The following is a 13,967-nucleotide window of genomic DNA, read 5'->3' as shown; positions in this document are numbered from 1 at the left end:
CCACCAAGTAGTGAGACCTTTTCTGGAAGTCTTCAGCAGGGCATTACCTCTAAGATCTTGAGGTGTACCAAGCTCTTTGGTTGTTTGTCGGTGAATTGGAAGTAATGGTTCCCTCCCAGTCTAACAGTCTGCTATGGAAGGAGTAAAGCTTCTACCTGTAATTTTGGCCAAAAGACAAAGTGAATGACAACTTGCTATCCTCCAATTTTTATCCCTGAATTTGTTAAGAAATTTCTTTCTTGTCCCCCTCTTCCCAGTTCCTAAAACAAATGAGGAGTCCCCAGTTCCTGAAATTGAGCCAAGTCTGGATCTCCTATTTGGCTCCAGCTGGGTACTCAGCTTTATTTTCCTCCCCACATCTACATTTGGAGAACTGTACTAATGTGTACATATGAAATTAACTCTACTGGTCACTCATGTAGGGTAAGCATGTAATTGTTTCTATGTTGACTCTTTTTACTAGAAAAAAATGGACTTAATTAATGACATTTTAGAGCAAACTTTGTATACACAGGAGCTTCTGCACCATAACATACACAAAAGTCACTAAAATATTATGTGTATAGTATTTAGTAGGAATTACATGAAGCTGAATATTCTTGCTCTTTCAGTAACCTGAAACTCAAAATATAAATATTTTATTCCGAGTAAATCCAATAAGACCCTATGTTAAATACTGTATACTTAAGCAGGCTACACTCTCCAGATGGAATTGGGGTCGGGATTAAAATTACTACGGAGCCAAGCAGTTTTTGAATATATTGTTGCTATTTTTAATGATAAGCTTCTATCAATGTGCTCGAAAATGAAGTATCAACAGCATCAAGTAAATTTAAATATTAATTCTTCCTGGATATTTAAGAAACAGAATACATTCATATCCTCTCCCTGACAATTGGTTTGTCGGAATTTTAAATATCTATTTGCTTTTGATCTGAAGTCAATATGCAAAAGTATTTTACATATGAATGAGCACACTTGTCCTCCAATTTTTCTGTGCTAGTTCCAAAGTCAAAGCATAGAGATCTAGCCGTTCTTCCCATAAATCAAGGTATTTCTACGCCCTCCAAAGCAGAAAAAAATACACAGTATACAATGAAATCATTTCATACATCGCTTCAAACCACCTATTTCCTGCACTTGCCAGCTACTTTTATAGTTTAGCAGAGTAAAAACCTTCTAACATTGGTTTTCCTAACATAGAGGAGCCAGAACTCCTGGTGTCCCATGAGTGTGCTTGGGGTGATTTGTGCTATAGGCAGTGTTTGTAGTGTAAAGGTTGTGTGTTCACATGTTAATCTCTGAATTGATTTTGAAAGTACATCTATAAAAAGCATTCTCTTCTACTCATGCCAAAGGACAACCCTTTGTCTCAATTCTGGTGAATAGTTCTGTTGGAGCAAGCAGAATGGGGCCTGTGCTGACTTTAAACTCAGATAGCTTTGACACTTGCTAGCTCTGAGGTCCTACTCATGTTTCTTTACCTCTTTGACTGCTGTTCCTCCGATCTGTAAATTGGAATAACTCTACCTACCTCATAAAGTCCTTATAAGGATAACATATATAAAAGGTGTGAGGGCACCTGGTGTAAGGTAGAACTAAATAAATACTCATTTTTCTTTTACTCCACAAAATGGTCTACAGTAAAAATATTTCAATACCAATATTTGGTGCAGTTTTGTTAGCGGGAATAAATGTGGCATCACTATAATCCTTAAGAATATACTGTAAGGTTACAGTACCTCAGATTTTATTAAGATCTCGCAGCTATCTTTTGTGGTTTCAAAAGCCATAAATTATTTCAGAAATAAATATAGGTCAAGAATCAGTCATATCTTGAGGATCAACTTAGGATCTTTATGCCTCTTTTTATTCCTTCTAGTGTGAAAATTGATGCTTTCTACTGTGGGACTTTTGTTCCCTCCGTTTCAGTGTTTCTTTTCTGGCTTTCTAACAGCAAAATGTCCAAAATATGAAACTCAAAATACTGAGCCCATTGGAACACAGTTGTCCACACCCAGCTTGTATATAAGTAATTACCTGAAGCTAGTGGTTAAACCTGGGTATTTTCAGTCCTCACGTTACTAGAACCATTAATGCTTAGAGTGCATCAAGAGCTAAAAAAGCCTAACTGTATTTTTTGACAGTTTATTCTGTCATTGAATTATAGTATCACTAAGTAACACACTTCTCCAACTGCAAATTGCCTTAATGTTGAATGCTTTTCTCTAACTGGTGTGAGGAGGTGGTGTTCTAATTTTATTTCCCCCACAATTACTATGTCAGCTCTCTTGGAAATACAGCAAGGAGAGACTGATAGAGCTTTATGTAGGAGTTGTGCATCCAAAATGTTTCACTATTTAATAGGATTTATGTGTAATATTTCCTAGGGAAAAATACATTTGTAAAGATGAGTGCTTCCCCCCCTCAAAAAAAACCCCACCCTATTTCTTTTAAATTACCATAAAATGAAAAAAGTAGTCTGAAAGAGGTGAGTTCTTTGTTTTTTATTTGTTACTTATTATTATTATCATTTGTTGTTGTTGTTGTCCTTGTAAGGTTTAGCAATTTTGAAAGGACTGCGTACTTCCATGGGTGTAGAAACAATTCTTTAACGTCACCACAACTATATCAAGCACTAAAAGATCAGTTAGAATTCTGACTCTTGGACCTTTAAAACCTCGGCAAACAATTTCAAGTGGCTATTCACTATGCCCAGTGGCAGATTGTTTCAGTGAGTTTTTGTAAAAAGGGGAAATTGGGCAAAACTTCCTGTCCTTTGGGGAAAAAATTAAAAAAGCAAAATATTTTGAGTTAATAATAATGCAAAAAGCATTGCTTACCAGATCCAGCAAGTCAAATGAGGCTTGCTTATGAAATTACAAACTCTTACAGAGGCCAGCTTTAAGAATTAGACCATAAAATTTTTGAGTGACCTTAGACATAACAGAACTATAGATCTAAGTAGGCTGAAGATGATGAGAATTAATAAGATACTGGCCCTATCATCTGGACTCCAGAAGAGGAGTTCCATCATATGGTAATATTTTAAGAAGATCCCCCTGATTATTCTGTGTCCAGGGCATTGAATGGTGTAGTTGAATTTATTTAGTTATGTTGCATGAGTCCAAGTAAGAGGATAGTGTCTTGAACTGGATTGTTAGTGGTAGCAATTGAAAGGTGTCTGTGAGTTTGAGATGAACTTTAAGGGTAGCATTGACTGTGACTTACTAAATTTGGGTAATTGCAACAACTGTGCACTTTTCTCTCAATTTTCCTATAGTTAAAGTCTCAAAGATTCCCTCAGGCAGAATATTAAAGTTGCTTGAACTAACTATGTGCTCTGGTTCTTCAGAAAAGACGGCTAGTGCTACTTTTACACACACACACACACACACACACACACACACACACACGCACAAACTCCATTAAAGTAAGTCAGCATGCAAAATGTACCTCTTGACTTTTTGCTAGCAGATCCACTCTACAGAGTCCCCTTAACCTTGCTGGGTATTAGTCAGTGTGTGGTCATCAGCAAACTGTACACAAAGTCTCAAATTAGCATTCAACAGGTTCTGAACTCAAGACCTTTTGAGATCCCTACAGATGTTATTCATCTTTCAATGATAAAGTATGATATTTCATGGGATGAAGACATTTTCCAGTATGGAAAAAAGTTAATAGCTATTGGTTTAACCTTCATTTTTGAAAGTAAACATACAAATTGTAAAATTTCATTATAAGGATTTTGGAGAAGTAGCAATACCAGTGTGAAGGAAAAATAGATTTTCATACTCAAAGGTATTTTGATTAGCAGCCCTTCTCATGCCATTCAAAAGAGTGCATTTTTGCCTATGCAAATATTCCAGATAATGTTAAAATTGCATAGAACATTCACTCACTTACTCAGTATATACCAAGCTTGAAAATTACAATGCTGATTGCTAATTTGGGGAGAATTTAAACAAAGGATTCTATACGTGTGCTTTAAGTCAGTGCTGGCATACAGATTGAACATTTCAAGTCTGGTTATCCACCTTTAGGTGAAAAGGTTAGCTCCAAGTAAGGATTTGGTCTTGATATTGTTATACAGAGTCCTTTAACAAAAGAAATTGAGACGTTCTTGAAAGGATTAACATTTTATGGGTCAGGATGGAGGACTATGACTTTCATTCAAATAAATATATAAGGAAGAAATCCTATGGCTGTAACACACAGCTGGTGAAAAACATAATATTCCCACATACATTTCATGTCTTTTTGACATGTGTATCTTCACTGTATACAGACTTATATGCACACAAACTTTCCCACAGAAACATGCCACATACGTAGAATTGGAATGTGTATTTTACAAATAATCCCTTCACAGACAATTCAGGCAATAAATACTAAGCGAAGTAATAAAACTATCCTTTCCTGTGGCTCGCTCAGTTATGCAACATTGATCTAAATAGTGTTTTTTTAAGAAATTATTTTGTAAATACTTTTAAGGCATAGAGTGACCCAGGGATGCTATCATAGCTCTAACAATAGCATTTCTTGTATTTTTATTATTTTTTTAACAATAGCATTTAAAGGTCACACTTTACGGGGTTTGTGATTACCTGTAGGAGGGAAAGTTTGGAAAGAGCACTTTTCTGCTATAAGGCTTACAGATGGAGACTTTAAAATTAAATTGAATCCAAATAATTCAGGAGTCATGATACTTTGGTCACGTAAAGATGTATAAACCCCATTATTTCTTTTTTCCCCCCTGATGTATCCTATAAATACTGGTAACCATTGATTCCAGAGGATGATATGAAAAAAGTGAACAAAAAACCCACAATAAAAGGTCTTGTTGTAATTTATAAAATTCCAGTTGGAAAGAAATTGTCTAGAAGCCTTAAAAAGTTGGAATCATTATAACATCTTCAGAAAGAAAAGACGTTAAAGATATTTAGACATTACATCATTCTTTTTCTTTTAAGTTAGCCTAAGAAATATTTAGGAGCAGGTATTTTACATGTAGAGTTACAGAGGCAAAAAAAAGTCATAGACTCTTGCCAGTAGCTCCATCATAAATCAGATGTAGATTTAATATGATATGCAGAACAAAAACTGAGCTTTCAGAATCTTCCTTAACCCTACAGTTAAACTGGATATATTTGAAAGTAATTATATTTTTCTGTTTAAATGTAAGGCAAATGTTACCAATATAACTTTAAATCTCAGATCTCATCATCAAATAGAATACACACTTTTGAAACTTTTCTTGGGTATTTTAGAGTAGAAATATATTTAAAACATTTTGACTTCAATCATTTTCATTCTCCCTACATAATTAAAATAAGCTAATGAGCATACAGAAGAAGGAAGTGTTAAAGCTGAGAACTGCATTTGGTAACTTCTTAAGGGCATATTTGATACAAGTTGACACAATTTCTCATCTACCCAAGAGAAATTCCCCAACTGCAAAAGATGGCCTATTTGAGGTCAAGTGTTTTTGTCAAGTTATTTGGAAAGAACGAGGCACACCTGCCCAAAGCACATCAACTTCTTAAAATATAGAAGCTATAGACTAGGAAGGTATAGAGTTGATGAAAGCTAAAATACATTCAAATTCTCCCAGAAACTTTGGAGTAACTTAAAAAAAATCTATGAAAACCTAATGGGACTTGAGCACATTTGAGTCTAATTAAAAGAGACACTATTTTATGTAGTCCTGGATATGCTGATCCAACCATAGGAGGAATCCTGCATAATGAAAATCTTGCATGGGAAAGAGTGTTGATAGATAGGTCTTGAGTTGGAAGTATGAGGTCACTAGTTTATATCCTGAGGAGAAACCTGGACATAGTCCATGAAAAACAGCTGCTTTAGTAAAATGTAATGTCTTGCACACAAATGGAATTAAACTAGCTACTGTCATTTTTAAGGATTCCACAAGTCTCAAAGAGAGGTGGACATTTGGACTCAAGCATTTCAGACATGCTATTTCAGCATGAAAATATAATTTTCCTTGACATAAATCAATAACGGGAAAAAAAAATACATTGCAGTCGGAGTACATACTTTATGACTTGAATTATTTACATTTATTGAGACTTACTTTATGGCCTAGAATATGAGCTATCTGGGTTTCATGTTTACTTGAAATGGCTGTATATTGTATTCTTGTTTATTGCAGGTATTTTACAAATGTCAACGAAGTCAAGAAGGTTGATAATCTGTATCCTTTCTGTACCTTTACTATATACATATATACTTGGAAGGGTGGTCGGCCAATTATTTGAAGACGATTGTTGAGATCTCTGAATATAACGGTAGATTTGCCTCTCTGTGTAGTTCCATCGATTTTTACTTATGTACTTTGAGGCCTTTTCCTTAGGCGACTAAACATTTCCGACCGTTATGTTCACTTAAAAAAAAGTAAACATTCAGGGTTTTTTTTGCCCCTGTCAGCCCGCGTAGAACTGCAGAGATCTCGCGAGATCTGGCTTTCTCTGGGCAGAATGTTCCGGCTCCTTGGCGGAGTTGGGCTCCGGTCCTCTGTTCCCGGAGACAGATTTTCTGAGTCCGCTTACGTCTCGCCTGGCTCACCCTGCACTTCCGTTAAATGCTGGTCTGCCTTATTATTTTAATATGTTTACAAGGGTATATTATTTATCATTTTAAAAAGGGATACTTTTTAAAACCCAAAACACCGCCCATCCCCCAGTATTAGCTCCATAATGGATGTTTCCTACAGCGCCAGTCAGAGAGAGCCAGGCTGTACGCGGGTAGGTAATTCACGCTCCCCGCCCCGGGGCCCGTGGGGGGTGGGGTGTGGGTGCTCGTGCCCGGTTTCCCTGCACCCGCCGTTCTGGGAGCTGGCCTGGTGGACTCAGGAGTCACAGGAACAATAAAGCCACTGCACAGCAGAGGGAATCAGGTTGCCCGTAGGCCCAGCTGTAGATAAACCAGCTTGGGACATACAGCAGGTGCTCAAAAAGCCACTTGGGATTTAGAAGCTGCTCCCTGAGCAGGCTTTGCTGGAGGTTTTAATACACCAACTCCTTCCCGTGCCAGGGACAACGCTGTGTTTAAGGAGTATTTCAAGGTAGCCAGCCAGCACTCCCAGATGCATGATTAGGGAGTAGAGGAGTTCCAGAATTTGGTGCAGGTGTAAAAGGGGCGGTACCAAGAGCGGGGCAGTGAATAGCGCCCTAGATGTGAGTTCTAGGCCTCACTGGGCCACTGCTTGACTTTGAGACCTGGGTGTTCTCTTAGTATTGGGGTCTGCCTTTCTGATCATTGTTCACAAGGCTTACTTTCCCCAGTAGGCTGGCAGCAAGGCTCCTCATCCTTGAGAAGGGCCTGCCAGCTTGGCTGGCGGGAGGATTCTGAATGCAGTGATTAATTAGCCATATCAGCCAAGGGTACAGGAGGGAGGAATGGCCGCAAGTGTGCTAAGAAGTTGTCCTCTCCCATCTGAATGCTTAGTCAAGACTGGTTCTGCTTGCTTAGCAAAACATCATGTGACAGGGACACAAGCTGATGGCCAGCACACAGGACTGTGCTACAGTCTTGTCAACTGCCATAAAGCCCCAGCCAGGCTCAACACACAGGACCGGGTGCCCTCCTTCGCTGGGCCAGCTCTGGGAAGGCCCCCCCACTCTCACCAGGACAGACGGACACCTGTCAGTCCTAAGGCCTGTATATATATCAGAGTAATGATATAGCTATGTGCATATATCTGATATATGTTACAATATATACAATAGTTAAACTATATGCCATTTTACAAGAAAGTCTTGGTCAAAACTGTACAGATACAGATACATTTTAAAACCAAAAAGAGAAAAAAACAAAAACCAAGCACTCTTTTGAAACTCATACAAAACATAAAGTGACTTTTGTTTTACTTTTCATTTCTAGACATATGATTGCAATTCTAGGAAACTGTCCTATTTTTTTTTTCAGACAATGCCTAATAATCATTAGCTGAATTAGATATTAAATATTTGTTACACCAATTTCCTAATCTTTTTTGGTTTCTGTTTACCTTATATTAAAAATAAGTTAAAATCAGATGAAGGAATCTACCAAAAACATGGGATGTCATTATTACAATACTGTTACCCTCCAAAAATATACAGGAATTGAAGGCAAGATGACAGCACAAAGAAAGGAATTGGTCTGTCATTCACTTTTCAGAACAATTAGCCTGGAAAATGTCTATCATTTAAAAATTATTCCAAGCAAACTATTTTCTCCGTTTAATATCCTAGTATTTATCAATAAGTAGCATTTTTAGTAATCAGAGTCTTCTATTAATATGGTAGTATCTCCCTGAATATTTCTTGAAAGTAGGAGTGCTTTTACATTAAAAAAAAATATATCATACAAGGTTGGGAAACATCAGGTTTAGTAGTTTCCTTATGTAAATTTACCCACAGCTAGACCTCCAAATGTCTTTTAAGGTCTTAATTTGAAGTATAATATAATATATGCAGTATTCTCCCACATTCCAGCTTCTCATGGAATACTTTATTCCATGGAGCATCAGAGGAAATTAGTATTTTATGGAACACACCAGTATAGGATCCTTCATTCATTAATATGTATGTTTGCTTTCACTGGGCAAAGAGATAACTTCAGCAGTTCTTGATGTATAACTAATGGCATGTAAATGTCACAGAAAATATGTTCTAACTTTTGTTTGGAATATTCAAGATTGTGTATGCTTTTCCAGTTTAGCAACTGTAGAAGGTAGGGAGGAAATAAAATTCTCTATAATTAAAATTAAATTTCACTAAGGTAGTATTTTGAACCCCAAATAGTATATGTGCATTAAAGGGAAAGCTCATTGTGGAATTGCTTACTTAACAAAACAGAAATATATTTAGTAAAAGATTGGCCACAAAAATAGTGTAAGACCAAGTATAAGCATCCATTTAAGCATAGAAATTAAAAAGTGCGTATTTTTATCTTTTATGCATTTATCCTTCGGTAAGAAAATATGCATTTGTATCCCTATTTTGTTGCCCTCACATGATTATAAGGTAAGAGTTCCAAGGTCAGTGATAACTCTGCTGCAGTGTATATTAAATCAATGTGTGTATTTTTTCTGAATGTTACAAATCAACTACTGATAGTTCAAAAGCTCTCCTTTTCTTTGATGTCTACAAAGATGATAACCAACTGTATGTATGTGGATGATGTGTCTTTCCTGATAGACCGTCTTTTGATTTCGCTTCTGTTGATAATTGGTACTTTTGCAATAAGAGCATTCTCAACTACCTGAATCAAGACTTTCATAGCAATATCACTTACTGGTTCTTGACAGCTAATGAAGTGGCAAAGCAGGGCTGATAAACTCCAGAGCCTATCAAGAGAGTTGAGTGTAACATTTTTTAGATTCTGATTTCCTAAATGAGGTGGAAGTCATTAAGTTCATCAAACAAACTCAGCTATGAACTTTTAAACTACTTTCTTGAGTTTTTAAAGTAGAATTTCTTCCCTTTGAGTACTTAGAAATGATAAAACAACAGTTATAATTGAGAAAACTAGAAATTTTTTCCTTGATTTTGTAATTCTGGTTTTTACCACTTTTTGAGTCTTACCAGGAGTGGCATTTAGCCTAACAAGAAACAAATGCCTGTTTTAGATAATTGCCTTACAAGGAAATAAAAAATTAAAAGAAATATTTAAAATCTTGGAAATGTTATGAAAAATGTTTTGCCACTTTGGAACACAGCAAAATATAAGACCTTCTAAAGCAAGTTTTCTGAGGTGGGAGTACATAGGTTCCTATTTTTATAACAATTTATTGATTTGAAGAGAAATTAAAAAAATAAATACCTGTATTTGAAGAAATATTCTAATTTTAAAGATAGAAAATAATTGTCAATTATTTAATCCAAAACTTAGTAGTAACAGTAATATTATAAAGAGATGATTGGCAGAGATAATCTTTTAACTATTTACATGCAAAAGAAACAAGTAACAGGAAAAGGTAAGAATTCAGAAATTAGGGACCTTAGATAATGTTATATGACTCTTTCATGCTCACATAGAACTGCTGTGAGGGTTTCATTAGAACTTAATAGCACTAATAACACTTTCTCTCCCTGTGTCTTGAGGCAAATTTTCCCATTATTCTCTGTATTCAAACTAATGGAGAAGTCTCATTTTGAATGTGTGTTAAGGCAGGGATTAAAAGGAGATCATATGTCACTTTAAACAACGTTTATTATTTATCATTTATTTTAAAATTTTTATTAGTGTTTTGGTTTGGTTTTTGTTGTTTTATGAAAGGGAAATGGTAATGTTTTTGATGAAGTGTAGAAGCAAGTTTAATAAGAAATTGACTGATGCTGCTTTTTTTGCCCATTCTAAAAGAGATAAATCGGGTTCTGAATTAGACTTTTGTTCTAGGGGGATAAATGTCTGTGTGCCCTGCATTGGTCCAGAGAATGTTGAATGTTGAATGTTGAATATCTGTTGTCTGTTGTCCTCCTGTTCAGCCCAGAGATGCAGCTTGATTTTAATGAGCCCTGGGAAAGCAAGGATTTTCAATAAACATGCTGGATTCTTAGTTTCATTCTAGGGAATCACTGAATTGTCCTCAGGGCTCTTAAATCAATCCTGGCTCACATTATCTTTAATTTTAATCTGCAAATATTCCAAAACATGACCCAGTCTTAGAATACACTTATAGCAGAATGTATTTAGAAAATAAAATGGAACAATTTTAACTTGTCTCATTTTCTATATAAGATAAAATTTTTAAATTATTATTTATTTCTGTACAAAGTAAATTTTAGAACTAATACTGTGAGATAATTTTTGTAAAAAAAAGAAAATATTTGGGCAGTGTAGAGTATAGGAAAACTTAATTTGCCCAAATTATCTATGTAATAATCAATCCCCCCTTTTATTTATGTATATAGAAAAATTATAGAATGTCAGTGAAATCTTATAAACCTACTTCATTAAAGCATATGACTTCTTTTGATTAATAATTTCTGAAATGTGCCCACTCCAAAATTGAACACATTATTAGGGGAAACATAATGTGTCATCATTAATAGGATTATTATTGTCACTAAGATCAGAATAGACTCAGAACATATTGTATGGTTTCATCTAGAGATCTTTTGAGTTCATTGGTTTTCAACAAACAGCCTCCTCTCCCATCTCTCTTCCACCCCTCTGCAGGAAATCTGATTCAAACAGAATCCTTTTATGGGCAAGCCAGAAGCCTTCATAATCAAAATGTATCTATTCTGGTTAAAGCAGTGCGACATGCCTAGGTATGCCATATGAATGCTCTCCCTATTCCCCATATCCCCCTCAAAAGACAATAAAATAAGCTCTCAGGTGAACCAACTTCTACTTTAACTGACAAACTCAAATTGCGTTTGTTTGTGACACCCAGACACCATGCAATTTAGAGAATGAAAAGACTAGAGGAATAAGGGGAGCAGGATAAGATATGGGTAATCTAACCCACATACCCTGTTGTACACTCATAAACACGTTCATTTTATCCACCTAATCAGAAATTCATCTACTCATTCATTTGATAAACATGTAGTAAATATCTTTTGTCCACAGAATCTAAGTTTTAGGTAATTCCTATCCCCAGCCACACAGACATGCTCCTCTGATTTGGTTACTGGATTGATCCTTGAGAGTGTCCATATGATCTCCTGGACTTCCTTGTGACCTTCTCTCTCTTCCAACTCTAAGAAATAGATTCTTACCTCAGTCAAAAAGGGACACTCATGAACACTAAAGTAAATATGTTCTCTGGAATGGTCACACTTCAATGTATCAGTTCTTGTCAGTGAATAAGGAAGGTTTCTTTCCTCCCATAAGCATATCATGGAGTGGAAATGATGGACAAATACGGATGAAATACTCATTTTCTTTCTTAAATAAAAGCTCATTTTCTCAACATTAGAAAAATTCAGAGAAATTCTTAAGCAGTTTTTAAAAAATTCTTACAGTGGGTATATATAAAAGATAACATGTAATAAGTGGTTTATAGCTATTTAATTCTCCATATGTGAATATTGTCCACAGTTTTGTTACTGGAAAATTAAAGTATGTAGTGTATAAATGTTAGAAAACATTTGCTTTCTTATAGCCATTTGGAATATGACAGCTATTTCAAGAACACACTGAAATATATGCTATGGTATGTGTAAATGATTGACCAGAACTGCCTGATAAATCAGACTTTCAGGTGTATTCTTTAGATAGGCTTCTTTTTTGTTTTCTTTAACTTTGCTAATGATAATACAATTCTTGCTACTCATAGGCATTTAATGAACATTTACTGGTAATAGAAACCTGCCTGTAGAGGAGCCTCATAAATAATTAAGACATAAAGACAGAATCAAAAACAGAGTTTTGATCTCTGGATTACTAGCCTATCACTCAATGCACTAAATTAAACCAGTGTGAATTATTATAAAAGAAAGATCTATACTTTAATTGGAGACTTTTACTGACTAATCATCTTGCACAGAAATAAGTGATCAATTGTAATACAGGGTTGTATTAATCACTTTTAGTCACATTAAAACATTTAGTTGCCTTATGTAATAATGATATTTAAATTCATTTTTTTCCAAGAAGAAGTAAAAATTAGTATCTTATATTAGGTTTTTTTTTTCCTCATAAATCGTTAGCAGCTTTTATTTTTTGAGCAGATACTTGTACAAAAACTTATCAAAGATCAGGCAGAAAAAAAATAGGAGAAAATTAAAGTCTTGAGTTTTCTAGAGATTTATTTAGAAAGAACGTTAAACTAAGAGCCAGGAGAATTTAATATAAACCTGGCCTCTGCAACTATTCATTGTAAAGTCATTTATGCTTTTTTGTAAATGAAAGTAATCAGACTTTATAGTCTAAAGGTTTTTTTAGATCTCAAATTCAATAATTAATTAAGTAGATGGTTAGCCATTTCTTCTACAGATAATTAGACTCATATAGCACTGTGATCACTTTATATATAATAATCCGCTGTATGTATGTAGTTAGAACAGTACCTTGCATTCAAGTGTTACTTGTGATGATGATGGTGGTGGTGGTGGTGGTGGTGGTAATGCCACCTTTGTACTTTAGGTGTAATTTCACTTTTTATGGACATTTTCCTATAATAGCCATATGGATTCCTAGAGTTTGTTTCTGTAATTAAGCATTTGAGGATACAACTTTTATGATTTGTTAACCTTTTGATTACTAATTCAATCCTACCTGGAGTATATGAAGGTAAATGCCAGATTTCAGCATTCCGTCTCGAAACATTTCATGCTTTTGCTATATTGGACATGTTTTCTTACTAATTTGTGGTTTGATATTTCTTTGGGGTTACTTCCTGTCTTCATTTAAGACCAATATTCTTCTCTGTTTTCTTATTCTTTTCTTTTTTCTATGTGAGATTCAAAGGAAAGTGATAGAGTAAAAGTGCCCTTTTCTCAGCTTGTTTTGTAGAAAATTATTCTGGAGGTAGCACTAGCATGGTTTGTTAGTGTAAACCTACGGAGGAAGTTCTGTTAGAATATAATTATAATAATCAAAGGAAGAAATTATGAGGAAATGAATTATGACACTGACAATGAGGATGTAAGCAAAGGAAAATACACAAGAAATTATTGTAGCGTTTAACAAAGTGGAGTGATGGATTGGACCGATGGATGATGAAGAGGCTCTGGGTTACATGATTGAGTGATACCTGCATCTAGTTTTAAACATACAGAAAGGTGTTGATGTCAGTAATGGAATGAAGAAAAGGGAGTGAGTTCTGTTCAAGTCCTGCAAACTCTGACATGTTTGTACAATATCTACATAGAAGTATTTGGTAAGCCCTTGTTTGGTCTTCAGAGGGAAATCTGTCTTGGAAGATAGACATTTAAGACGTCAAAATCCTGCTAGTGACCGAGAAATACCTGTAGAAAAGATTACCCATGGAGTTATTACTGTGTAAA

At 35.2% G+C, this 13,967-nt stretch overlaps 1 protein-coding gene across 5 annotated transcripts in view; it reads left to right on the top strand.

The window, feature by feature from the left end:
• Positions 1-13,967, top strand: part of SEMA3A (semaphorin 3A) — a 463,579-nt gene that overhangs the window by 290,066 nt on the left and 159,546 nt on the right. Inside the window, exon 1 of one of the 5 annotated variants that reach the window (XM_019451317.2) lies at positions 6,607-6,764. The exons of the other annotated variants lie outside the window; for them this stretch is intronic. The gene's annotated coding sequence lies outside the window, so the exon portion shown is untranslated. Of the gene's footprint in view, positions 1-6,606; positions 6,765-13,967 lie in introns of those variants that run through there. 5 annotated transcript variants of the gene reach the window in all.

Source organism: Panthera pardus, unplaced genomic scaffold, assembly GCF_024362965.1.
Source record: "Panthera pardus isolate Hobbes unplaced genomic scaffold, ASM2436296v1 HiC_scaffold_8, whole genome shotgun sequence".
NCBI lineage: Eukaryota > Metazoa > Chordata > Mammalia > Carnivora > Felidae > Panthera > Panthera pardus.
Note: the sequence above shows the minus strand (reverse complement) of the source record. Positions and strands in the feature narration are given on the sequence as shown.